General features: G+C 49.9%; 1 long non-coding RNA gene across 1 annotated transcript in view; it reads right to left on the bottom strand.

Moving 5' to 3' along the window:
• Positions 1 to 398: 398 nt before the first annotated feature.
• Positions 399 to 27907, bottom strand: part of LOC138249163 (uncharacterized) — a 108776-nt gene continuing 81267 nt past the window's right edge. Inside the window, exons 2-3 of the long non-coding RNA XR_011194754.1 lie at positions 24090 to 24150; positions 399 to 971 (exon numbers count right to left, since the gene is read on the bottom strand). This is a non-coding gene — a long non-coding RNA (uncharacterized lncRNA). The remainder of the gene's footprint in view (positions 972 to 24089; positions 24151 to 27907) is intronic.

Below are 27907 nucleotides of genomic sequence, written 5' to 3'. Positions count from 1 at the left end.
TGCCCATGGGGGAAGTGGCTACTTCAATTTTCATCCCTTTGAAATTTAAAGCACCGCATAAGCCCTTACAAAGGGCTCAACATCTCCATATTGTTGGTCTATGGTGCATCACAATGGCAGTGACAACACTAATGTCTGTTTAAATGTACTTGGGGGCTACAGGGATTCTAGCAACTCTCATAAAGTTCCTCAAGAAAAGTGACATTGTTTCTCCTAGGTCATGGGATAAAAGACTTGTAGAGGCTGTTCTCAGTTTCTAAGCTCTCGCTAAGCCTGTAATTTTGTACGTGTGCTTGGGAGTGTAAGGACTCCTATTGGTTGGTCCTACACCTGCAACAGCAGATTAATAAAAGTACAAGAAACCCTCTGGGACACATGCCATTCAATTCAATGCTTTATTCACAGTAGTAATGGTAATAGTAATTCAAGCTTTAAAATAATAATGAATGCTGCTGACTGTTGGTACTACCCCCTTTGACTTCAATGGTGGGTCATAACATGCATTAAATTCTGGTACTGTCTCCATTGATTTCAGTGGTATGACATTGGTGAATTATATTATGTGGATAGTTTTACTGATATGGAGACATCCTGTCAAAGGCAGAAGGCCTGCCTTAGTGATAGTGACTCCTCCTTATTCTGTGGTGTAACATCAAGTATTATTGGGAAGTATAGTGATTATAAGGTTATGGTCCTACTAGCGGTCTAATGTGATATGACGGTATCACTACAGCTATTTCCCTCTACCTGATTGTATAAATTTGTGGTTTAATGTGTTGTATTTAGTCGTGAGTGTAAGAAAAATATGTTCCTTTTTGTAAGAAAAGGCACAGATTGGACAATAATATGTTGAGAGTTGTAGCCAACTGGCTAGCTGGGTTTACTATCCCACCGGCTCCCATGAGTAGGCGTTGGACTGCTCTGCTTTGCTGCCTTGAGTGAGTCAAGTGCTTCAATCAGGTATCTGGTTCCTAGTAAAAAGACAATTGTGGACATATTACTTGTGATGGTCTCACAACCTTCACTGCTAACAACCTAATTTCTTACAATGAGGTTTTCAATACCTAAATCATTACTTTAATCCTTATTTGTATTCTTATCCGATTAATACAAAATGCAGACAAATTTTGCAATATGAAACATATTTACTTTTCCCTTACTAAAGAAACCCTTCAAACACCTGGTAGCCCAACAATTTTTTAAGCACACAGAGTGTGACTGCCAGCCTTGACCCCTTAAAAGTCACAATGAGAATTATAAACACTATTTTGGCAACTACATTCATGTGAATAGGTGACTGGGAAAAGAGAAAAAGAGAAACATAATTAAATTTTTTATTTGCACATTTGTTCATTTTATATGAATATATCCTGAAAGCATGCAAAACAAAGTAAATTGATTCACAGTTGAAAAAAAAGTTTTTTCTTAATTGTACTCATCTCCCATTAACAGAAATGTGTCACATTGTTTGCAATAGTTTGTAATTGCACAGTTTTCCATTATCAAAAGCATTGATACGTTTCCTTTTTCACTCTATGAGCACTACTTTATAATTTAATTGCTAAAGAAATGTTTGACAGAACAGACAGGCAGCTACATACTAAAGGGAAGAGTATAGGGACTAAAGAAATGAGAAAGAGAGAGAGAGAGGGATGGATGAACAGATGGATGGATACTCTTAATTGGGCCATGACATATTTAATATGAATATTTCCTAAAGGTAATGAATAGAAAAAGCTTTCCAAGTTCAGCAAATAAGATTTCTGAACTGAATTGTACTCTTCTACCATTATCAAAAAATATGGATACATTGTTGCACTAAGAAGATAAGAAGACTATTGACTTTAAACTAGATAGGTCTTTGAAACAACCTTGTGATCTTAACACCTTTAACAACACAAGTGCAACTTCAAGACTTGAACTGTTTTCTTTCAAACTGAGTGTCACAGACATTAATGAGAAGGCCACAAAGACTATCCATCTGATCTGAAAAAAGTAATGGCACACAATCTGATCAGTTCCTGTTTGGAGATGGTTTGCGGACAGAAAATGCACAAGATTCTTCTCAGCTTGCTGTGTGGATGGCTGACAGTTTGGTGATGTCGCTTTTTGTCATCCACAATATTTTGGTCCATGGAAGAGTGTGCGCTGAATGCAGCTCTCTGAAAACCTCTGCTTGGTTTTGGACAGCCATGACCTCCACATATTCTTTAGCATCCTTAAGGCATCATTGGCCTTGTTCAGTCTGTTCTTGATGTCACTGCCTGCCCCACAATCATGTCTGATCATACTGATTAGGTAGGTGAACTCCTCAATCATAACTAGGTCCTTTCCATCCAGCTTGATTGGTGAAGGATTTGGGATGTTGATTGGGATGACTTCTGATTTCTTTGTGTTGATCTTCAGGCCTACTTGCTGTGCATAGGTGTTGAGGTGAAATGTATTTTCCTGCAAATTTGGGTGTGTGCGTGTAAGGAAATGCCTCCTTGGCATGGTTACCCCCTGACGTTTTGCCTTTGCTGATGCCAAGTTATGATTTGAAAGTGTGCTGAGGCCTGCTAACCAGGCCTCAGCACCAGTGTTCTTTCCCTAACCTGTACCTTTGTTTCCACAATTGGCACACCCTGGCATCCAGGTAAGTCCCTTGTAACTGGTACCCCTGGGGCTAAGGGCCCTGATGCCAGGGAAGGTCTCTAAGGGCTGCATCATGTCTTATGCCACCCTGGAGACCCCTCACTCAGCACAGACACACTGCTTGCCAGCTTGTGTGTGCTGGTGGGGAGAAAATTACTAAGTCGACATGGCACTCCCCTCAGGGTGCCATGCCAACCTCACACTGCCTATAGGTATAGAGAAGTCACCCCTCCAACAGGCCTTACAGCCCTAAGGCAGGGTGCACTATACCGTAGGTGAGGGCATAAGTGCATGAGCACTATGCCCCTACAGTGTCTAAGCAAAACCTTAGACATTGTAAGTGCAGGGTAGCCATAAGAGTATGTGGTCTGGGAGTCTGTCATGCACGAACTCCACAGCTCCATAATGGCTACACTGGAAACTGGGAAGTTTGGTCTCAAACTTCTCAGCACAATAAATGCACACTGATGCCAGTGTACATTTTATTGTGAAATACACCCCAGAGGGCATCTTAGAGATGCTCCCTGAAACCATACCTGACTTCCAGTGTGGGCTGACTAGTTTTAGCAGCCTGCCACACACCAGACATGTTGCTGGCTACATGGGGAGAGTGCCTTTGTCACTCTGTGGCTAGTAACAAAGCCTGTACTGGGTGGAGGTGCTTCTCGCCTCCCCCTGCAGGCACTGTAACACTTGGTTGTGAGCCTCAAAGGTTGCAGCACCCCAGGGCACTCCAGCTAGTGGAGTAGCCCGCCCCCTCCGGCCACGGCCCCACTTTTGGCGGCAAGGCCGGAGGAGATACTGAGAAAAACAAGGAGGAGTCACTGGCCAGTCAGGACAGCCCCTAAGGTGCCCTGAGCTGAGGTGACTCTGACTTTTAGAAATCCTCCATCTTGCAGATGGAGGATTCCCCCAATAGGATTCGGGATGTGCCCCCCTCCCCTCAGGGAGGAGGCACAAAGAGGGTGTAGCCACCCTCAGGGCTAGTAGCCATTGGCTACTAACCCCCCAGACCAAAACACACCCCTAAATCGAGTATTTAGGGGCTCCCAGAACCTAGGTAACTAGATTCCTGCAACCTAAAACGAAGAAGGACTGCTGACCTGAAAGCCTTGCAGAGAAGACGGAGACCCCAACTGCTTTGGCCCCAGCTCTACTGGCCTGTCTCCCCACTTCAAGAAAAACTGCAACAGTGACGCGTTCCACAGGGTCCAGCGACCTCTGAAGCCTCAGAGGACTACCCTGCATCTAAAAGGACCAAGAACTCCCTAGGACAGCGGCTCTGCTCCAAAGAAGAAGCATCTTTGCAACAAAGAAGCAACTTTTAAAGAACACAGGTTTCCCGTCGGAAGCGTGAGACTTTGCACTCTGCACCCGACGCCCCCGGCTCGACTTGTGGAGAAACAACACTACAGGGAGAACTCCCCGGTGACTGCGAGCCTGTGAGTAGCCAGAGTTGACCCCCCTAAGCCCCCACAGCGACGCCTGCAGAGGGAATCCAGAGGCTCCCCCTGACCGCGACTGCCTGCTTCAAAGAACCCGACGCCTGGTAAAGACTTTGCACCCGCAGCCCCCAGGACCTGAAGGATCCGACCTCCAGTGCAGAAGCGATCCCCAGGTGGCCCTCTCCCTTGCCCAGGTGGTGGCTTCCCCGAGAAGCCCCCCCCCTTGCCTGCCTGCTTCGCTGAAGAGACCCCTGGGTCTCCCATTGAATCCTATTGCAAACCCAACGCCTGTTTGCACTCTGCACCCGGCCCCCCCAGTGCCGCTGAGGGTGTACTTTTTGTGCTTACTTGTGTCACCCCTGTGCCCTACAAAACCCCCCTTGTCTGCCCTCCGAAGACACGGGTACTTACCTGCTGGCAGACTGGAACCGCGGCACCCCCTTCTCTATTGAAGCCTATGTGTTTTGGGCACCCCTTTGACCTCTGCACCTGACCGGCCCTGAGCTGCTGGTGTGGTAACTTTGGGGTTGCTCTGAACCCCCAACGGTGGGCTACCTTGGACCCAACTTTGAACCCTGTAGGTGGTTTACTTACCTGCAAAACTAACAAACACTTACCTCCCCCAGAAACTGTTGAAAATTGCAGTGTCCAGTTTTAAAATAGCTTATTGCCATTTGTGTGAAAACTGTATTTGCTATTTTGCTAATTCAAAGTTCCTAAAGTTCCTAAGTGAAATACCTTTCATTTAAAGTATTGTTTGTAAATCTTGAACCTGTGGGTCTTAAAATACACTAAGAAAAGATATTTTTCTATACAAAAACCCTATTTGCCTGGAATTGTCTTTGAGTGTGTGTTCCCCATTTATTGCCTGTGTGTGTACAACAAATGCTTAACACTACCCTCTGATAAGCCTTATGCTCGACCACACTACCACAAAATAGAGCATTCGAATTATCTCTTTTTGCCACTATCATACCTCTAAGGGGAACCCTTGGACTCTGTGCATGCTATTTCTTACTTTGAAATAGTACATACAGAGCCAACTTCCTACAGTGTGTGAGAGAAAGGCTAGGTCATCCATGTAGTCAAGGTCCTCGAGTGTACAGAAGAAGGTCCATCTGATGCCTCTGCCTTGATCTTATGTTGTGTGTCACCTCACCCAGTGGATGACTAGGTTGAAAAGCAACACTGATATCAAACACCCCTCTCACAGTAGTCTTGACTTCAAAGCTATACTCACTGTTTCCCACCCTGAAAGCAAAATTATCTTGTAAGCTCTTGACTAGGAAAACTATCTGCAGCTGTAATCCATAGGCTCTCAGGATACTCCAGAGGTTGTCATGGTAGATACTGTCAAGACTTTCTCAAAATCAATGTAGTTGGTGTATAGTTGTCTCTGCCACTATGTGCAGTGTGCTAGAATGTTACATAGAGCAAGGATCTGATCAACACATCCTCTGCCCTTGGGGAACCCAGCCTGTTCTTTTCTTAGTTGCTTGCCCATTACATCAGAAATGTGCTGTATTATGATTTTTACTAGGATTTTTCGCAGGATTGACAGAAGGGCGATTCTATACTAGTTGAACATTTGGTTGATGCTGGCTTCTGTGGAATATTGACAATTATGCCTTGGTTCCAGTCATCAGGTACTTTCTTTTCCTCCCAAATCAATTAAAACAGTGCTTGGATGATCCTAGCTGACATTTCAGGGTCTGCCTTGAACTTTTCTGCATTCAGGTTATCTTGGCCTGGAGCTTTTCTGTTTTTGAGAGATCAGTTGACATCGATGATTTTTTCTTTCTGTGGTGTGGTGGTGTTCACATCCAAGTCTGTCTCTGCATCTTTGATGTCCACTTCACTTGTTGGTACTGGTCTGTTCAAGACTTTATGAGGTGCATGGTTCAGAGTGCTTCCTGCTCTTTCTGTGCTGTGCGTAGACTGCCTTGCTTGCCCATGTTAGGGGTGTTGTATGTTGCACAAGATTTACCACTGACTATCCCAATGATCCTGAAGAGCTTCCCTCATTCTTCGCTACTCACTGCCTCCTCTGCTTTGATAGCAAGATTACTCATTTATGCCTATGGGTCTTTTCTTGTCATTGGTTTCCAACACACTTTCTACACTGTCGTTCATTATTCCACAGCCTTTCTTTCCTACAGCTCTGTCATGGTTCATGTTTTAATTTCCCAGTTTAGCATTCAAATTCCCAATCACAATTTTCAGGACACGGTCCGGCATGGCTTCAAGCTCAGCTTGTATCTGTTGTGTTAGACCTAGCAAGCTGAGGTAGTATTTCCCCAAACTTTTTTCCTTTTTCCTTTGGGTTTTTCTGATTCTCTTTTAGTGGCCTCAGGACCCTTGGCACTTTCACACTGTCAGTACAGAGTGAAAGTGGATGCGCCCTTCCTAGATGTGTTAGGAAGTGGAGCTACCAGTGTATGCTGAGCTTGCCATTGCAGGTCTACGTGTGCGCGCTTACACAATGGTGTTTCAACCTGTGTCCAGCCTGCCATTGCAGGCTCATGTGTGCAACCCTGCACAATGGTGTTTTAACATGTGTCCAGTCTGTCATTGTAGGCCAGTGTGTGCACACTTGCACCAAGGGTGTTTCTAAACGTAGTGAAGAATTCCCATGTGTGTTCACACAGATCATGGCCCTACTAAAGATCTGCATTCCAAAGCCCCCTGGCAGACAGGACTGAAATTTAGGGTAGACATCTCTGGTTCAAAGGGAGAACCTTTGATCCATCCCCAACTTCAAAGGCAAACTACAGTATACCTACTGGTGGCATATTGCAGCAGGGTAGAGATACACTTGCAGAGGGTTGGGACCGGAAAAACTGGTCTGCATGGTGCACACTGCCAGAGGACTCTGTTGTGCACAAGGAGGATTACTGCCCTTGAAAGGGACTGTGCACCCTTCCTGGATCATGGCTGGCCTTTGCAAACTGCTTGCTGCTCTGTGGCACCCTGAAGTGTGCTCTCCAAGGGCTTGTTGGCTTTCTTCCTGTTCTCTTGTGGAGGTCTCAGGAACATCAAAGACCTCCTGCAAGGAACCCATGCCATCTGCTCCTGAAACCCAAAAAGCACTCCCCTCATAAGTTCCTACATTGCCTGCTGAGTTCCAACTGACAGTATGGAATGAGCATGAAACTAAGCATTGTGCTTGGAAACTGGATTGCATGGAGCAGAGTCCCAAAAGCATTGTTTGCATCTAAGGAGTGTGGCCCCTGCATCGTGGGGCCTCAGCACACATAAGTGTCTTGTTGGTGGTGAGCAGATTCACCGGTTGCAGGACCCTGTGTGACCTGCTTCATTGATCGTGCGGAATCTCCCTCCTGAGTCACTCCGACTGCATGCTCATTACGTGCTGTGTCCAAATCACATGTTGTGAACCTCGGAGGTGGGGGCGTTACCATAGAAGTGCTTCATTCTACCTTGGGTGGCACTACTGAACATGTGCCGGTGTGTGGGACCAGAACTGTTTGGGCTAACCCGTATTAACAAGCACCAGGCATTTTGCCCCATTTCCAGGGAGGTACTGAATTTGCATCTTTTTGACCTTGTGTGATTGCAACTGTGTGGTGCGACTTGTACCAATGCACACCAGGCATTGTGCTTCATTTCTCGGGAGGCATGGGATTGGTAACTCTTTATTGTAAGTGACCGGAACTGTCTAGTGTGACTTGTATCGAGGCCCACTAGGAATTTGCAAAACATTGTTGTGTGTGAAGCCGGAATTGTCTGGTGTGACTCAGATCATTGTGTTCCCGACAATGTGCCCAGATGGCCTAGTTGCAACTCTGAACAACGTGTACCTGTAGAGGCACCTCTGCCTTCCAGGACGCTCCCCCGCTACATTCCCCTCTTCATCGATCATTCTTCTGGAGCCTCTGAGTGGCAAACTACCTGCCCTCATCTCACCTGGCCCCGACAACAGCGTGTGCCAGGTAGTATTGCCTGCACCGGGCATGGGTGGCAAGAGTAATTGACTGGGCTGGAGAAGCAGGCTCTTTTTTCCGTCTCCTGCGGGTGCTGTGCAGAACTAATGGTGCCAGAAGGTATGTTACGGAATCCTTTAATTGAACAAACTATTGCCCTCAACCACTTCTGTGCCACATCCTGTGGGTGAATTTCCTGAGTGGTGGCCAAACCCCTTTTGTTTTCCAACTGACTCCTAATCAGTCCTGCTACCTAACCCCCCCACCTTCTTCCCTGGGACCTTAACTAAGTGTGACTCTGGTCGAGAGCAGCCTAATCTCGGGGGGGGATGGATTTCTTTCTCATCTGTGTGTGTGGGGTAGTCAAGGTAAGACAAAGGGTGTGGATGGGTTTGGGCCACGGGTCTGCATTGTGCTACCAACTGACCTGCCGGATATCAGTTTCACTGCATTACGATGCTGCGTGTGTGCGTGAGTGAGTGCAAGTGTCCTCCATAGGGACTTGCCCGATATCCATTGTACCGTGCAGCGGTTCTGAGTTAATATGTGCATCTGGGAGTGCCTGCATGGAGACCGTCTCCTAGTGATTACATCCCCCAGCCAGTGCTGCTTTACACAGTGATTTCTTGCCAGCTGGATACTATTGTTTGACATTGGTTCTAATTGCACGGCCTTGACCCATAGGGCTGTTAAAAGTGTTGGAATTATCTGTGTGTACATATTCTTGATATCATTGTGACCTCGGGTGCATCTTATAACTCTGTGTGGTATTGCATTATATCAGTTGTCATGGTGGGCCTAGTTCTGACAACCACATAAAGGTGCTGGTGGTATGATGTAGGATTTCTTCCAAGTGTTCACGCTACTGTTGTAATTTTAACGCATTTGGGCTAAATACTGCAAGTAATATTTCCAAGTGTGATTTATGCCCAGAAGTTCATGATTTTTATATTGTGCTAATTAATGTGTATATTGAAATACAAACTGTGTTTACCTATCACACGTGTGAAGTCTCTTTTGTGACGCTCAGTATATTTATTGCGTGAGAGTGCTGTACCAATGCTTTACACATTGTCTCTGTGATAACCTTGACTGCTCAGTGCCAAGCAACCCAAGTTTGAGCACAAATTACATAGTGAGTGTAACCCCCCCGATGGAAGTGGTAGGTTCTGCCTGGTTGGGGCCCGCTATAGCTAACCAGATTGGGCCACCTCCAACATGTTGGTAGAATATGTAATAGACTGTTTTCTCTGCATCATTTGTTGGAGCATATCACTAGATAATGGTTGTGTTGATGTGTTTGCCTTTTAACCTGGCTGCCATGAGTCTGTTATTAACTGGCTTCCGCTCAGTTAGCCATTTGTCTGTCCCCTTGCACAGGATGATGGCTACTCCTTCATGATGTTATTCATTGTCCCTTTTCGAGTACAGTAAAATCGCCCCTGTGGTGGTATTCCTTCTGCACAATCTGGTCCTCATGCTTTCGTCGTAAGCAGGGAGTTGGAAAGTGTGCTGCCATAGGTCGTTGTTACTGATGGTGTTTGACCAGTTGATTTAAAGGATTATCCACAGACTGGTGTTGCTGAATGTCTGGACTTTGTTGGTTATAGTAACTGTTGTCCTCCAAGTTTGTGCTCCATACAGAAGGATTGATTTTACATTGGGTTTAAAAAGTCTGATCTAGGTTTGCAGCGTTAGGTCTTTGGAGCTCCAGATCTTCTTTAGCTGAATGAAGGCAGCCCTTGCTTTTCTGATTCTTGCCTTGACGTTGAGGTCTGTACCACCCTGCTTGTAAATGATACTGCCCAAGTAGGTGAAAGCCTCAATCTCCTCCAGTGCATTGCCTGCAAGAGTGACTGCTGTTGTGCCGGCCATGTTAGACATAAGGGTCTCGATTTTTCCCCTATGGATTTTGTTGGACTTTTTTGCTTATGCAGGGTCATCCTCAATCTTTTTGCCTCCTGCTTCCTGCCTCCTATTTTTTTTGACCTGTTGCTGTTGGCTTTTGAACTCTGAGCACTTTACCACTGCTAACCAGTGCTAAAGTGCATATGCTCTCTGTGTAAATTGTATGTAATTGGTTTATCCATGATTGGCATATTTGATTTATTAGTAAGTCCCTAGTAAAGTGCACTAGAGGTGCAAGGGCCTGTAAATCAATTGCTACTAGTGGGACTGCAGCACTGATTGTGCCACCCACATAAGTAGCTCTGTAATCATGTCGCAGACTTGTCACTGCAGTGTGTCTGTGTGTGCAGTTTTAACTGTAAATTCGACTTGGCAAGTCTACCCACTTGCCAGGCCTAAACCTTCCCTTTTCTTACATGTAAGGCACCCCCTAAGGTAGACCCCAGGTAGCCCCAGGGCAGGGTGCAGTGTATGGTTAAGGTAGGACATATAGGGGGTTATTCCGACCCTGGCGGTCGGTGTTAAAGCGGCGGCCAACCCACCAACAGGCAGGCGGTCAAAAAAATGGAATTCCGACCCTGGCGGGAACCGCCAACACAGCCCGCCACTTTAACACTCCGACCGCCACGGCGGGGCAAACAAACAGCGCGGTGGTCACCGCCAACAGACAGGCGGCAGACAATGTACCGCCCACCCTATCACGACCCACCAATCCGCCACCTTTTCCGGGGCGGGAGTCCCGCCGATAAAAACACGGCGGAAACAGATCACGAACGGGAAAACGCTCACCTCTATACACTCCACGAGGAATCTGGACAGCATGGAACCCGAATTAAACATCCTACCAGCGATTGTCTACCTGCTCCTCTACCAGGAGCACGAACGCTGCCGCAGGAGACAACGGTGAGTACTGCACCTACGACACAGGGGAGGGGGGAGGAGAAAAGATTACGGGCACACACATACGCGACCCCCCCCCCCCCCCCCAAATCCCCACACACCAATGCAGAGCAACAAGTCAGATTTACACCCCCCAAACCCCCTGGAATAATTCAAAGACAAAGTAAAATGATCATTAAAATAGAAGTATATTAAAGCATATTTGAACTTAAGTGAAATATTAGATTATTTAAACAAATAAATCACAACATGAAGAATATGAACATAGTCCAAAAGTCCGGCACATATTGGCTACATTCCATTGTTCATGGGCCAATGTGCATAAACACATGGGCAAAGCCCACACACAAAACCCGATTCCATTGGAGAGAACACTGCTGGGGCATCAGATAATAAAACCACAGGCACCTCAGGGGGAAGGGAAGGGGGGCCACCTCAGCCACATGAGTCCACTACGCCAGATCCACGAGGGGCCTCCATGCCCACTGTCCCATCCTGGGGAGTGCAAAGCCACAGTCTCACAAGTCTCTACAGTGGGTGGATTGCCCACTGTACCATCCTGGGGAGTGCAAAGCCACAGTCCATCTGGTGGATTACAGACTCCACTGGTTATGGAGGAGGCATGGTGCCAAGAGTGCTTCGTAAAGCCCTGCCCGACACAGATCCGGCCCTGCCAATGGGCCAGCGGTGCTTGAGATGAACGGTGCTTGAGAGGAAGGGCCCAGCAGAGCGGTGCTTGACAGGAAGGGCCCAGCGGAGCGGTGCTTGAGAGGAAGGGCCCAGCGGAGCAGTGCTTGAGAGGAAGGGCCCAGCGGAGCAGTGCTTGAGAGGAAGGGCCCAGCGGAGCGGTGCTTGAGAGGAAGGGCCCAGCGGAGCGGTGCTTGAGAGGAAGGGCCCAGCGGAGCGGTGCTTGACAGGAAGGGCCCAGCGGAGCGGTGCTTGACAGGAAGGGCCCAGCGGAGCGGTGCTTGACAGGAAGGGCCCAGCGGAGAGGTGCTTGACAGGAAGGGCCCAGCGGAGCGGTGCTTGAGAGGAAGGGCCCAGCGGAGCGGTGCTTGAGAGGAAGGGCCCAGCGGAGCGGTGCTTGAGATGAAGGGCCAAGCGGAGCGGTGCTTGAGATGAAGGGCCCAGCGCAGCGGTGCTTGAGAGGAAGGGCCCAGCGGAGCGGTGCTTGACAGGAGACGGCGGGGCCCAGCGGAGCGGTGCTTGAGATGAAGGGCCCAGCGGAGCGGTGCTTGAGAGGAAGGGCCCAGCGGAGCGGTGCTTGAGATGAAGGGCCCAGCGGAGCGGTGCATGAGAGGAAGGGCCCAGCGGAGCGGTGCATGAGAGGAAGGGCCCAGCGGAGCAGTGCTTAAGAGGAAGGGCCCAGCGGAGCGGTGCTTGAGATGAAGGGCCCAGCGGAGCGGTTCTTCTCACAGCGGGGCCCTGTTCAGCGGTTCTTCTCACGGCGGGGCCCAGCGGAGTGGTGCTTCTCACGGCGGGGCCCTGTTCAGCGGTTCTTCTCACGGCGGGGCCCAGCGGAGCGGTGCTTCTCACGGCGGGGCCCTGTTCAGCGGTTCTTCTCACGGCGGGGCCCTGTTCAGCGGTTCTTCTCACGGCGGGGCCCAGCGGAGCGGTGCTTCTCACGGCGGGGCCCTGTTCAGCGGTTCTTCTCACGGCGGGGCCTGTTCAGCGGTTCTTCTCACGGCGGGGCCCAGCGGAGCGGTGCTTCTCACGGCGGGCCCTGTTCAGCGGTTCTTCTCACGGCGGGGCCCTGTTCAGCGGTTCTTCTCACGGCGGGGCCCTGTTCAGAGGTGCTTGTCTTGTGTTCCTAGGGAACCAGATCTGGGCAATCATTCCCACTCAGTCGCCATCCGACCTATCGCTTGCGGGGCCCTCCTGTGTTGGGCTCCTGGGCCCATGGGTGTCCTCCGTCACACCCCAAATGGCGCTGGTGGGGCCCTCCTGGGCAGCTCGCCTGCTGCCGGACTTCTTCGCCCTGCTGTCCTTGCCCTCCTTGGACGAGTCTCTGGGGCCCTTGCCTCCCTTGGAAGTATCTCTGGGGCCCTTGCCCTCCTTGGACGAATCTCTGGGGCCCTTGCCTCCCTTGGAAGTATCTCTGGGGCCCTTGCCCTCCTTGGAAGAAACTCTGGGGTGCTTGCCTCCCTTGGTGGATGGGCCAGGTGACGGTGCAAGGCTGGTGTCCTTGGGGGCAGCCGTCTCAGGCCTGTGGCACCGGCCCTTCACTTTTTTGCTTCTTTTCCCAGGGGGTGGGCTGGCTGTCCCCTTGCTGCTGGCCGATGTTCCTGCCCTAGGAGCTGGTGGACTCCAATAGCCCTGAACGATGGTCCTAGTAGGTGCAGGGCTTGTGGTGGCTGAGGTGCTGGTTGGACTCTTACGAGATGGAGGGGGTGGGTCAGTTGTTGGAAAGAGGTCAAGGTTGGAAAAGAAAATCAATTTCGAAAGACAGGGACGGGTAGTTGTAGTGGGTATGGGAGTGGAGGAAGAGGATGTGGTTGTAGGAGAGTCAAGTGTGCTGTCTTTGGGTGCAGGTGCTTGTGACGGAGGCTGTCGTGAGGTGGATGGCTGTTGGGTGGGTGGCTGCCTGCGTTTGTGTGGTTTGGAAGAGGGGGTGACAGACACACTGGGAAAGGACACAGGAGACGTGTAAATGGTAGTGGGGGTGGTGACTGCACGTGTGCGGACTGTTCTGGTGGATGTGGTGGTGATGGACGTACTGGCTGATGGTGGTGTGCATGCAGGTGTGAGTGGAGACGTCACAGGGAGGGAGGAGGGAGACGAGGAGGAGGGGGACACAGTGGAGGCAGTGGGTGTTGCTGTGTCTGCATGTGGATGTTGCTTGGGTGAATGCTTGTGTGATCTGTGGTACTTATGTCTGGATGAGCTGCCCTTGGGTGTTGATGTGTGTGCAGGCTGGTCTGTAAGTGTGTCTGGGATAGGCAGAGGAACAGGGGAGTGGGACTGGGTTGAGGAAGTTGGAGGGGGGAGGCTAGACACAGGGACAATTGCTGCCGTCAGTGCTGAGGCCAGAGCGTTGAACGATCGCTGATGGGCAGCCTGACCCGAATGAATGCCCTCCAGGTATGCATTGCTCCGATGCACCTCCCTTTCCACCCCCTGGATGGCATTCAAAAGGGTAGACTGCCCAACAATGAGCGTCCGGAGGAGGTCAATGACCTCCTCACTGAGGGCAGCAGGGGTAACTGGGGCAGGACCTGAGGTGCCAGGGGCGAGGAGATGGCCGGCTTCCTGGCCGAGCGGGCACGGGGCGAAAGCTGAGGGGCTGCTGGGAGGGCGGAGCTGGTGCGCTGGGTGTACCTGTTTTTGCGGTGGGCACGGATGGTGCCGCCACCACAAGGGAGCTCCCTTCCGAGGACGTGTTGGTGTCGCTGACGTCTCCACGGGTCCCCGTTGTGGAGCCCCCCTCGCCCTCCGTCTCACCGGTTAAGTCCAAGTCGGTTGCAGGGCCCTCCGGGCCCATGTGAGATGCAGCTCCCTTGTGCGCCGATGCCACTTCTCCTCCGCCTGATGATGCTAATGCACACATGATCAGGAAAACCAAAAAATAAGGGGGGAGAGAAGAAAGAAAGACATGTTGAGTGCATGCATTGGCGGCACCGTTGGCGGAGAGGACAGACACAGAAGCCCCCTGCACTACGCCGCGCACTCGGGGTACACTACTCAATTATTGCGACTTGGCCTACAAGTCTATGGACGACAAATGCACACATAGGTGAGCCCGGGCCATGGATAGCTGTACTTAGCACCCTACAGAGGTGGGGGGCGGGGGCACAGGGCCATGTCTAACGGAGGGGCCTAGCCTACAGAAACCGCCCTGGCCTAGAGATACCCACAGCCCTCCTCCCCCACCCAGACGCCTCCACTGTGCCCTAATATAGCAGAATGTGCTGATACTCACCCCCTTGTGTCTGCTGTGATGTCCTCACGCGCCCATCCAAATCGGGATAGGCCACCGCCAGGATCCGGGACATCAGGGGGATCAATTGACGACTGGCACCCCTCCTACGTTGGGAGGTCATCCCCAGCAGAGCCTCGGCGGTCTTTCTGCTCCCGCGGCGGATGTCCTCCCACCTCTTGCGGCAGTGGGTGCCCCGTCTGTTGTGGACCCCCAGGGCCCGGACGTCCTTGGCGATGGCACGCCAAATGTCGATCTTCTGATGGGCGCTGTGACATGGACAGGGTGGAAAAAGAAATATAATCACTTTTCTGCATGGTCGATGTGAGTGGCCCCCCCTCCCCAACCTCGCCATGTGGCACATGCTCTCATCTGTCGTGCGTTGCTATCCTCATACGCTCCCCTCCCCACCATCTTACATCCACCCCACTCAACACAGGCATAGCCCATACTACGTGCTCCCAGTGTACTTACCTGTTGGTCTGGAGGACCGTAGAGTAGCGCATACTGGGGGAGGACCCCATCAACGAGTTTATCCAATTCCTCAGATGTGAAGGCAGGGGCCCTTTCCCCAGTCGCAGCAGCCATTGTCTCTTCCAGACCGAGTTCACAGCAGCACTTGCAGTATAGGTCCTCTCCTGTGGATGATCAGGTCTCGAGTGATTAAGCAGTTAGAAAATGGCGGTCACTCCCGCGGCGGTGCGTACCTCGGCGGTGCGTACCGCGACCACAGGCGCACATCGTCATTGGCTCCTGAGACCCATAGGGTTCTATGTTAACCAATGCTGCTTTGCGCCGCGGTCTTCGACCGCCTACCGCCACGGTGTGCCACGCCAGTGCATTGACCTCACATCCCATTGTCACACTTCACAGGTCAGGCAGCCGCCATTTCAAGGGCCCACACGGCTGAATTTCTACGGCATCACACAGGCCTAGGGCTTGCATTGCCACTCATACAAGCCATTCAATGCATAGCGAATCGTGTACTGTGCAAGCTGTGGTTACGTACCTGTGGGTTGCTTGACTCTGTGCTCCATGTTGTCCTTCCTAGGCACCGTCCGCTGGGACTTGCGAGGAGATGGAGGAATCCTCCCGTGTACAGACCGCTGGTGGACCTGTCGACAATGGAAGAACGACATGTCATACTGACATACAGACTTGACCGAGCCACTATACATGAACTGTGTGCCCAGCTGGAGCCAGACCTGAAGTCCCCCATTCGCCAACCCACAGGGATTCCCCCTCTGGTGCAGGTTCTGTCAGTACTCCATTTTTTGGCAAGTGGATCATTCCAAACAACAGTGGCCATATCATCAGGGATGTCTCAGCCTATGTTTTCAAAGGTTTTGTCCAGAGTGTTGTCTGCCCTGATGAAACACATGCGGAGCTACATTGTTTTCCCTGAGGTGGGCGATTTGGCTACAGTGAAGGGTGATTTCTATGCCCTTGGACATATCCCCAACATTATTGGGGCCATTGATGGGACACATGTGGCCTTGGTTCCCCCCAGTGGCAGTGAGCAGGTGTACAGGAACAGAAAAAGTTATCATTCTATGAATGTCCAGGTGGTCTGTTTGGCTGACCAGTACATCTCCCATGTAAATGCCAAGTTCCGTGGGTCAGTGCATGACGCGTACATCATGCGAAATAGCAGCGTCCCTTATGTGATGGAACAGCTACAGAGACACCGTGTGTGGCTAATAGGTGACTCTGGTTACCCCAACCTGTCGTGGCTACTTACCCCAGTAAGGAATCCCAGGACAAGGGCAGAGGAACGCTACAATGAGGCCCATGGGCGAACTAGGAGGATTATAGAAAGAACCTTCGGCCTCCTGAAGGCCAGGTTTAGGTGCCTGCATATGACAGGGGGATCCCTAATGTACTCACCAAAGAAGGTGTGCCATATCATCGTGGCCTGGTGTATGCTTCACTACCTGGCTTTGCGACGCCAGGTGCCTTTCCTGCAGGAGGATGGTCCAGATGGTGGTGTTGTAGCAGCTGTGGAGCCTGTGGAGAGTGAAGAGGAGGACGACGGGGACGACACAGACAACAGGGACACAGTGATACAACAGTATTTTCAGTAGCACACAGGTACGAATCAACCACGCCATTTTACATTTACTTAAAGTCTCCTGCCTCTCTACTGTCTGAGTTCCCCCCCAGTTCCTGTTAACTGAGTTGTGACTTTCCCTTCCGTTTTCAGAGCTGTGGGCCCCACTGCGTGACCTCTGCTTTGTTTGCCCATGTACTACAGCTGTGTGACAGTGGTATGTTGTCATCACAATGTAACTGAACATTTTGGCACCGTTCTGTCTAATACATTTGTTCAAATTACAAGCAGACTCAAGATTTTTTTAGTGCAAAAAGTGATTTAATTCAAGTGCTAAATTTATGGAACATGATTGTAAAACGGGGATGGGTGATGGTGGAGTAATGTCCATGGCAGAGTCCAGTTCTCAGTTGCACAGGTGCATTATCCATATGCCTGTGGAAGGATGGAGCAGGGGCAGTTCAAGGTTGGACAGGGTGACAATGTGGGACAGTGGGATGACATCAGGGGGTATTGTTTGCTGGCGGGGGTCTTGCAATCCTACTCTGTCTTCTTGTGAGATCTCAGGTTCCGCTTGCGGGGTGGTTCTTCTTCTGCAGGAGGTGGGGTTCTGGTGGCCCGTCGTTGTGTGGGGGCCTCCTGTCCACTAGCGCCGGCGGAGGTGGTAGGCTGTTCCTGGTCCAGGCTAGTGACAGGGGCCCTTTGTGGTGCCACATGGTCCCGCAATGTGGTGACTATCTGGGTTAGGGCCATGACGATGGGCCCCATTGTGGAACTAATGTTCCTCAGTTCCTCTCTGAACCCCATGTACTGTTGCTCCTGCATGACCTGGATCTCCTGGAACCTGGCCAGTACCGTAGCCATCGTCTCCTGGAAGCGGTGGTATGCTCCCATGATGGAGGAGAGGGCCTCTTGGAGAGTCGGTTCCCTGGGCCTGTCCCCCCCTGTCGCACAGCAGTCCTCCCAGTTCCCCTGGGCCTCTGTCCCCTGGACGGTGTGCCCACTACCACTGCCCCCAGGTCCCTGTTGTTGTTGGGGTGGTGGGTCAACCTGGGTGCCCTGTAGTGGTGGACACACCGCTGATTGACGTGTCCTGGAGACAGAGGCATGGGCCCGCTGGGTGGGAGCTGTGCTGGTGTTCCCAGAGGGGGTTAGGTCTGGTGTAGCCTGTGGCTGTCTGTGGGGAACCGACTGTCCCGAGGTCCCCGACGGTCCGGGCTGGTCATCAGGGTCCAGGGAGACAGAGCTGCTATCGTCACTGGGGGCCTCTTCTGGGGGTGGGATGGACATCTCTTGACCCTCCGTGGCGGTGTGGTGGCGTTCGGGTCCTGCAGGGGTATAAGAGTATGGTTATTGCTTCTGTGTGTGGCATTTCGTGTAATGGGTGGGTGGCCGTGTCCCCCAGTGCTGGCATTCTCTTGTGGGGGCTTTTGTGACGGTGGCTTGTGGGGGTGATGGGTGTGTGCAGTGGGCATGCTTTGGGGATGGGTGTCCATGCTTTGGGGAGGCATGCAGGGCTGGGTTTTGGGATGGGTGGGTTGTGATGGTGAGCCATTAGCAAGGAGTTGGTGTGATGGGGGTGGGGGTATGATTTGGCATGCAGGTGGGGTGGGGGGAATGAAGTAGTGAAGATTTGCCTTACCAGAGTCAATTCCTCCGCCTACTCCTGCGAGGCCCTCAGGATGCAGGATGTGCAAGACTTCCTCCTCCCATGCTGTGAATTCTGGGGGAGTAGGTGGGGGTCCGCCGCCAGTCCTCTGTACCGCGATGTTGTGCCTTGATACCATGGAACGCACCTTCCCCCCGTAGGTCGTTCCACCGCTTCCTGATGTCGTCCCGATTGCGTGGATGCTGTCCCACAGCGTTGACCCTGTCCACTATTCTGCTCCATAGCTCCATCTTCCTGGCAATGGTGGTGTGCTGCACCTGTGCCCCGAAGAGCTGGGGCTCTACACGTACTATTTCCTCCACCATGACCCTGAGTTCTGCGTCAGAGAACCTGGGGTGTCTTTGGGGTGCCATGGGGTGGTGTGGATGAGGTGAGGGGTGGTGTATGTGTTGTAGATTGTGGTGAGTGTGGTGGTGTATGGTGTTTTGTGCGTGGAAAGTGTGTGGGTGATGTTGTGATTTGCCTCTGTGTGATGGTGTACTCTATGCTGTGCTCTCTCTCTCTGTCCTTCACTCGCAATTGTGGTCGTAGGGGTTTGTGGGTGATGTGGTGTGTGTTTTATACTGGATTGGGTGTGTGGGAGTGGTGTGTGTATGTGTCTCAGGTGTGTGTATTTTGAGCGCGGCGGTGTGTACCGCCAATGGAATACCGCGGTTGAAAGACCGCTGCGGGGATTTGTGGGTCGGAATGGCATGGGCGTATTTCTGTTGGCGTGACGGTGGAGGTTTGCTCATCGCCAGTTTCCCGCTGACCTTTGGTGTGGCGGAATATTGAGGATGTCGGGTTTTTGGCGGTTTGCCAGTTGCAGGTCAGAATGACCGTGGCGGTTTACCGCGGCCGCGGTGGTGTTATGGCGGCCTTCTGGCCGGCGGTAAGCGACTTTTACCGCCGAGGTCAGAATGACCCCCATAGTAATGTGTTTTACGTGTCCTAACAGTGAAATATTGCTAAATTTGTTTTTCACTGTTGCAAGGCCTGTCCCTCTCATAGGTTAATATGGGGGCTACCTTTAAATTTGATTAAAGTGTAGATTTTCTTTGGGAGCGGCTGGACCTGTGGAGTTTAGGGTCTCTGAGCTCACAATTTAAAAATACATCTTTTAGTAAAGTTGATTTTAAGATTTTGTGTTTGAAAATGCCACTTTTAGAAAGTGATCATTTTCTTGCTTATACCATTTCTGTGACTCTGCCTGTTTGAGGATTCCCTGTCTGGGTCCGTTTGACAGTTGGGCTCGTTGCACCTCACACTAGACAGAGACACAAAGGGAGCTTGGGTGTAGTCTGTATTTCCTGATGAGCCATCTGTGCTAGGAGGGAGGGGAGGAGTGGTCACTTACACCTGAAAGGGCTGTACCTGTCCTCACACAATGCAGTATCCGACCCCCTGGTGAGTGCCTGGGGCCTGACCTGGGCAAGGCAGGATTTCACATTCAAAAGAGATATTACTTTGAAGTTGGCCTACTTCAAAGGAGAAATTGGGTATAAGAAGGGCACCCAAAACCACAGACTTTAGAAACCCTTCTGGAAACAAAAGGAACCTCTGCCTGGAGAAGAGCTGAAGAGCTGAGAAAGAAGAGCTGCCCTGCCTGTGACTGTGCTTTGAGGAGCTATCCTGCAGTTGCTGCTTCTGCCAGAGTAAGAGGCAAAGACTAGACTTTGTGTGCCTTCCAACTTGGGAAAAAATCTCCAAGGGCTTGGTTTAGATCTTGCCTCCTGTTGTTTGAAGTCTCAGGGACAGCAAAGACTTCTCTCTGCCAGCACCTGGAGTCTCTGGAGAGACTCCTACTCTGCCCTGTGGTGTCCATCCAGTTCCTGGGACCCTGAAAGGAGAAGCTGGCAGCCTAAAGAAAAGGAAATCCACTCGCAGAGCGCCGTGCGGGGAAAAGATCGACGCAACTCAGATCTGAGCTGAAGAAACGACACGCCGCCAGCTCTGCAGCTGAGAATCGACGCTCGCAGGAAACGCGACCAAAGAATCAACGCACGGAGCAGGAAAAACGACGCACAGCATCCCATAATTGGCATACTGATCCCCCCATGTAAGTCCCTAGTATATGGTACCTAGGTACCCAGGACATTGGGGTTCCAGGGGATCCCTATGCTGTAGCATATATTTTGCTACCCATAGAGAGCCCAAGCAAACGGTTCTGCAGGACTGCCATTGCAGCCTGCGTGAAAAGGTGCAAGCACCCTTTCACTGCCACTTTTCACTGCACCAGGTCACGTACAAGTCACCCCTATGGCAGGCCTTCTAGCCCAAGAGAGCAGGGTGCAAAGTACCTGTGTGTGAGGGCACCCCCGCACTAGCAGAGGTGCCCCCATGAACTCCAGGCCCATTTTCCCAGACTTGTTGAGTGCGGGATGCCTTTTTACACGTGTACTGGACATAGGTCAATACCTATGTCCAACTACATAATGGTAACTCAGAACATAGGTATGCTTGATATCAAACATGTTGGAATCATACCCCAATGCTTTTGCAAAGCATTGGTTGTATGATTTCATGCACTCTGGGGGCTCCTTAGATGACCCTCAGTATTGCCATTATAGCCTTCTGTGGTTTTCCAGGCATCCCAAGCTGCTGCCACCTCACAGATAGGTTTCTGCCCTACTGTTTCATGAGAAGCTCAAGCCCAGGAAGGTAGAACAAACGATTTCCTTTGGGAGAGAGGTGTTACACCCTGTCCCTTTGGAAATAGGTATTACAGGCTTGGGAGGGGTGGACTCCCCATGCCACTGGTAAGGCTTTGGAGGGCGCAGTTGGTGCCCTCCTTGCATAAACTAGTCTACACCGGTCCAGGGACCCCCAGTCCTCGCTCTGGCACGAAACTGGAAAAAGGAAAGGGGAGTGACCATTCCACTGTCCATCACCACCCCAGGGTGGTACTCAGAGCTCTTCCAGAGGGTCCCTGGGTTTTGCCATCTTGGGTTTAAGGTTGGCAGGGAACTCTGGCAGCATCTGACCGGCCAGTGCAGACAGGTGACGTCAGAGCCCCTTCCAGATAGGTGGTCACCCAGCTAAGTGACCAATCCGCTTTGCAGGGATATTTAGGGTCTCTTTCTTGGGTGGTTCCTCAGATTCGGTTTGCAAGACTCCTGTTAGACTCCTGTGCAACCTCCACTTTGACTTCTGACTGAAGAAACTGTATCTGGATGCTCCAGGACCCGACAAGCTGCAACAAAGAAGCAAGACGCCTCCTGCAACATTATATCCACAGCTCCTTCCAGCAACTGCAACATATCCCCAGTCGTGCATCCTCTGAGGACAGCCCATCTTTAGCCTGCACCAGAAAGTAGTAGGAATCTCCCTTGGGGTGAAGGAGTCACTCCCTTGCATCTTCAGGCACCAAATGCAATGTCGACGGGCTGCATGGATCCCTTCTTTGACTTTTGTGTCCCCATCCTGTGGGACTCCTTGGGGTGTTGCATGTGCTTCTGTGGGCTCTCTGTGTTGCTGAGGGCCCCTTCATAGCCCCCTTCCTCGGTAGAGCCCACCTGGTCCTTCCTGGTTCCTGGCAGCTCAACTTTCTGCCAACTGTGAATTTTGCATGTGCCAAGGCTTGTTGGTGGAATCCAAAGACACAAACCAGACTGCAATCCTCCTTCCAGCGTGGGACATCACCTGCACCCTCCAGGAACTCGACTTTGTCTTCTTGGGTGCAGTGCTGACCCTCCTTCCTCACTATCGGCTCATTTCTTGGTGGGTAAGGGCTCCTGCCCTTCCTGTCTTGGCTGTGATAGTTGGACTTGGTACCCTTCTTTCACACGTCCTCTTGTCCAGGAATCCACTGTTGGTGTCTTGCAGTCTCTTCTGAACTTTGCATTCTTCTTCTTTCCTAAGTGGGTGTTCTGGGTAATTTAAAGCGATTTACTCCTGCTTTCCTGGTCACTGAGGGGGAGGGGGTTGTGGTACTTACCTTTGGGGTTTCCTAGTATTCTCAGCTCCCCTCTACAAACTCCACTTACCTAGGTGGGGCACCAACTTACTCATTCCACTTTTTTAGTAAACGGTTTGTGCTCCCCCTAGGCCCATTTCTCACTATTGTGATTTTCACTAATTGCACTGTGTTCTAACTGTTTGTATGCCTATTTCTGCATACTAGTGTATATTATGTGTCTATTACTTACCTCCTAAGGGAGTATAGCCTCTATGGTATTTTTGGTATTTGTGTCACCAACATAAAATACCTTTATTTTTGTAACACTGAGTGTTTCTTTCATGTGTGTAAGTACTATGTGTGACTACAGTGGTATTGCTTGAGCTTTGCATGTCTCCTAGGCAAGCCTTGGATGATGATCCACAGCTACCTCTAGAGAGCCTGGCTTCTAGACACTGACTACACTACACTAATAAGGGATATGTGGACCTGGTATAAGGTGTAAGTACCATGGGTACCCACCACACACCAGGCCAGCCTCCAACACCTGGCACCATGGACTTGAGACTGACTTCAAAGAGATGGGTTAAACTTGGAGTCAGATTGAAAGAAAGTGCAGGACACAGATGGCTGGAGAGTCCCGGTTGATGGCCTATACCCCAGGTTTGGAAGTAGGCATAAGAAATTAAGTAAGAGCTGGCCCTCCTACTTTTGCTCACCTACTGGATGCTTAGGTTGTAGCACCCTACCTCAGATCTTACTGGAGCCAGCTTTCCTGTGTCATACAAAGTCCACACATGCCAGAATCAGATTATGGTCTTGCACTTGGCACACTGAACTTCTGTAATCCTGTCAGTTGTTTCCTTGCGGTTTTGACTACTGTCAGTCATGCATGTCTCATGCAGACACTCTGGAAGGCTCTAATAGCCAGAAGGTTTACTGGTTCTTGCTGCTATTTTCATAACAAATGCATTTATGGGACAAGGTTTTTAGCCTTGTGCCCAATTCCTAAACTGGAGGGCCAGCCTCTCCTCGCTGGATCACCACCTTGAAGTGGCTGAGGGTTTGCGTATCTCAGTGACCTAGAGAGCTATGCTGGCAGGAGCTTAGTCTCCTGAAAGTGTCGCCCCAGCCAGGTAGGACAAAGGGTAGTGACCAGACAAAGTGCAACCCACTGTTCCACTGGTTTTAATTGTACTTCTCTATTAACAATACAATGTGATTTTTTATTGCAGTAAGGAAACTGTTGACAGTTCATTTAAAGGAGGGATCTTAAAACCTGCTTGTGCTTGAACAATTCCTCATACCCACACAGGAATATGAGAAAGCAGCACTTAACTTCTTTATACACAGACTGACATTAGAAAACCTATACCACTAGTCCACAAGAGACCTTCGATTGACGCCAATAAAAACTTGGTAATGGGATTTTGAAAATGTAATACAGTGAGCGTTCATTGGTGACGGAAATCTGATACCTAGAAATATTGAGAATTTGAGAAAGAGGAGAAATAAAAAGGGATGAGAAGAAAAAGAGAATTTAATTTTCATATTCGGGGTTAGATTATTTAATACAAGTATTTATTGAAAGTATGCAAAGTTAACAATTTGCTACCCAACCAACAAAAACAATATATTGTTCTTAATTGTGCTGTGCTCCTGTCTTCTTCCAAGTTCAAGTGTGTTTTCTAACGCAACATATTCTTGGGCACATACAAGACAATGTAACTGAGGGACTTGACTGCTTACCTTCAGGCTGAAAGTCAGAGACCACAGCAAATAGGCCAACTGGGGCTCTCTTATTAGCTGCCTGAAAACAAAATAATGGCATACATTCAAAAACTCAGATTCAATAAGGCTTTGTAAGCGATTGCGAGCTGACATCTACATACCTTGGGACTAGGAAGTAAAGAGGAGAGAGAGAATTAATTTTCCTATTCCTGGCATGTTTTTGTATGTGATATTTTTCGGGCTGACTATATAGAAAAATGTATTTCTTGAAAAACAATATTTTTGATCATGGGTGTTATTTCAAAACTGTAAACTTTATGCTTAAGAGATATGTTTTACAACACGTGTTATTTAACAAATATTTAAATAAACTCAATCCCACAGAACTGCAGCACTTGAAATCTTAACCTTAAAAAGACAATTAGGGACCATGGGCCAGATGTATTAAGCGTTTTTGCATTCACAAACGGTGCGAATGTCCGTTTGCGAATACAAAAATGCGTTTTCTGATGTATGAAAGGCATTCGCAGTGCGAAAATAAGGAATTGAAAAAAGAGCAAATTTTTGCGAATGAGACATGAATTTACGTGTCGCAAACAGCGTATCGCAAATAGCGATATGATTTACTGAATCGCAATTTTTGAAATGCTAATTGCAATACAGATTAGTGAATCGCAGATAGCGATTCGCTAAAACGTGGCGCTATTTGCGATACGCAGATTGCGACACGCAAAAATGGATTCGCAATACGATGCATAAAAAAAAAATCACAATTCGCGATTATTTGCAGAATGGCCGTTTGCACATGCAATTTACCACAAACTGAAACCAGGTGGTAACCAGGTGCAACCTATATAAAGAGGCCCAGAATGCCTCAGCTCCTCTTCCACAATGGCTGCACTCTACGTCATGGCGATGAGAATGAGGGTCTTGGCAGGTTTGAGGAGAGAGAGGAGGAGACAGGAGCGCATTCTCAGAGTGCGCATAACCCTTTTTGACCAAGCTGAGGAGATTATTTATGAGAAGTATAGGTTAAGCTCAGCTGTGATACTTGACTGGATAGCTGAGCTACAACCCATGCTGCAGCGCACAACACACAGTACCAATAGCATACCCACCCATGTGCAGGTATTTGCTTCTTGCACCTACTAGCCTCAGGGAGCTATCAAGGGGTCATAGCAGCAGCTGGAGGGGTATCACAGATTGCCCTCTCTAGATCTTTCAACGCATTTCTCAATGTCATGCAGAGCAGAATACAACTGTACATAAGATTCCCCAACACCCCACAGGCATTACAACAAACTAAAGTTAATTTCTACCAGACGGCACAGTTCCCACATGTCCTAGGTGCCATTGATGGGACACATGTAGCAATCTGTCCACCATCGGCCAACCGTAAAAACCATAATTCAATGAACATACAGGTGATATGCAATGCCTCCGATATCATTACAGATCTCGTGGCCAGATACCCAGGGAGCACACATGACTCCTACATCTTTTGCCATAGCGGGACACACACAAGACTGCTAGCTGGGGAGTTTGGTGGAGGATATCTATTAGGTAATTTGATAGTTCGGAATAATGCATTGATATAAGCGTGACGTCAGACAGCACATGTACTAATTTTACTCTCTGTGCATTCAGGAGACAGTGCCTACGCTGTGCGCACCTATATGCTAACGCCCTACCTGAACCCTGCAACTCCAGCAGAGAGGAGGTATCATGCTGCACATAGGGCAACCCGCAATGTGGTGGAGCGCACTTTTGGGCTGCTGAAGAGCCACTTCAGGTGCAACCATAAGAGTGGAGGTGCTCTACTGTATAGCCCAAAATTTGAAAATTGTGGCCACGTGTGCTATCTTGCAGAACATAGCAACCACCAGTGGCATACCAGTGGAACTCACAGAGCCAGACTCAGATGAGGATGGTGATCCCTTACCACCCCTTCTACCAGCAGAAAGGACCAGTGCAGCAGACGGTAGGCAAAGACGTGCTGACATCACGTGCAACCATTTTTGATGGCAGTAGTGACAAATCCACTTAAATGAAATGTATTTCTGTAGTTAGCATCTTTATTACCTTGACTTTAGGAAAACAATGTGTCATTAGGACATAGCTATTCACAATAGGCAGACATGAACAATAAACAGCGTCACACTATTAGCATCATAACATGACTGTATTTCTAGATGTTTAGGTGGTCCCCTGTAGCCCTCAACATCACTTCTTACGTCCACGCGCTCCACTTGAGTGCTCAGTGCCCTTGCTGGCAACTCTAGTAGGAGGTTCACATGCAGTACTGTGTCTGGCACTGCAACGCCTCGGATCAATCACAGGGACTGTCAGACTGCTTAGGCTAAAGGACTCCTCACTGTCTCCAACACCCGGTTCGCTGGTTGTGGCACTGCATGCTGTTTGCATGGCATCCAGTACGTTGGTAATTTGCACCAATCCCTGTGCAATGTCCCGCCTACAATGTGCCATCTCCACCTGTGTGGCAACGGCGCCCCGTGATATCAGGGCTGTTGAACTTGCAAGCTGATTGACGGATCTACAGAAGCTATCAAACCTTCCCAAATATTGGTGATGGCGCCAGCGCTGGCTGACGCGCTCCTGCCGTATCTCAGTGCAGAGTTCCCCAATGGCCTGTGTCAACTCCCTGGTGTTTTCAGCAGCTGTTTGCTGTCCCCCAATAAGAGTCTCCAACTGCTTGTGTAGTAACCCCATTTTGCTATTGTGAGACACAAACTGTGCAGTGACTTCAATTGTTTGCATTGCAGGCACTGCACCTTCAGCATGGAAGCTTCAAGGCTGCCAAAGATTGATGGGCCCACTCCTTCTTCTGTGCACTGTCTGCCTGCATTGTGGTGCTTCCTGAGGGGAGTTGACTGGTGCTGGCGCTGGCGATGGTGCAGGGACTGCTGTCATCCTGTGGGACTCGCCTCTGGTGGTGGTGTGGGTTTGTGTTCTGGCATCTCATCTGAGTCCAGGTTATACTCTGGGAGAGGTAACACCCTTGCCCTGCGTTTAATTCAAACAATACTGTAGGACTCACTGGTATTTGAGTCAGACTGTGGCTGTGTTTCTGCTTCCCCCACTTTTTCAGATCCTGCAGCAGAAGGGACCGAGTCATCTGCAAGGACAATGTGCAGCATATCAGTTCTAGCATTTTTCACAGATTTCCACAGTGTTGCTTTAAATGTACAATTAAATTGTGTCACCCTGAGTCGTTTGTGGTGTTTCTCTATGTGGCTGACCACTATCTTGCTATTTATGTTGTGTATTCACCTTAGGGTTGTGTACTACCACTCCCATAAGGCACTGTTGTGTTGTATGTAAGATGTTACATGGACTACTTTTCACTGTGCATCAAGCTTTGTTCTATTTCCTAAGGGGCATTTGTACACGCACATGTGGGGATACACATAATAACTGGCCTTACCTTTGCTGGTGCTGGGTGTCCCTGAGGTGTCAATGTCAGTAAACACTAGTGACAGCTTCTGGAAGCAATATGGACTCCACCAGGTCTTCCATAGAGGTGGACGGTGTCTGGGTGGATGGTCCGCCTCCAGTCCTTCTTGCCTCCATGAGCCTGCTGGCCACCCCCTCCTTACCATCGCTTGCGTATCTCCTCCACAGAGCGCTACGCAACACCCACTGTGCATATTTTTGACTGGATGTCAGACCAGAGTTTCCGCTTCTCACTCTCAGGTACTTGGAGTGAGTTTTTTTCAAATAGTCTATCATGGTTCCCAACAACTCCCTCAATGAGCACCTCCAATTCTGCCTCACTGAATTTGAGCTTCCTCTTCCTGTCTCCCTTTTCCTTCCCA

Source organism: Pleurodeles waltl, chromosome 8, assembly GCF_031143425.1.
Source record: "Pleurodeles waltl isolate 20211129_DDA chromosome 8, aPleWal1.hap1.20221129, whole genome shotgun sequence".
In the NCBI taxonomy this organism is placed as follows: Eukaryota; Metazoa; Chordata; class Amphibia; order Caudata; family Salamandridae; genus Pleurodeles; species Pleurodeles waltl.
Note: the sequence above shows the minus strand (reverse complement) of the source record. Positions and strands in the feature narration are given on the sequence as shown.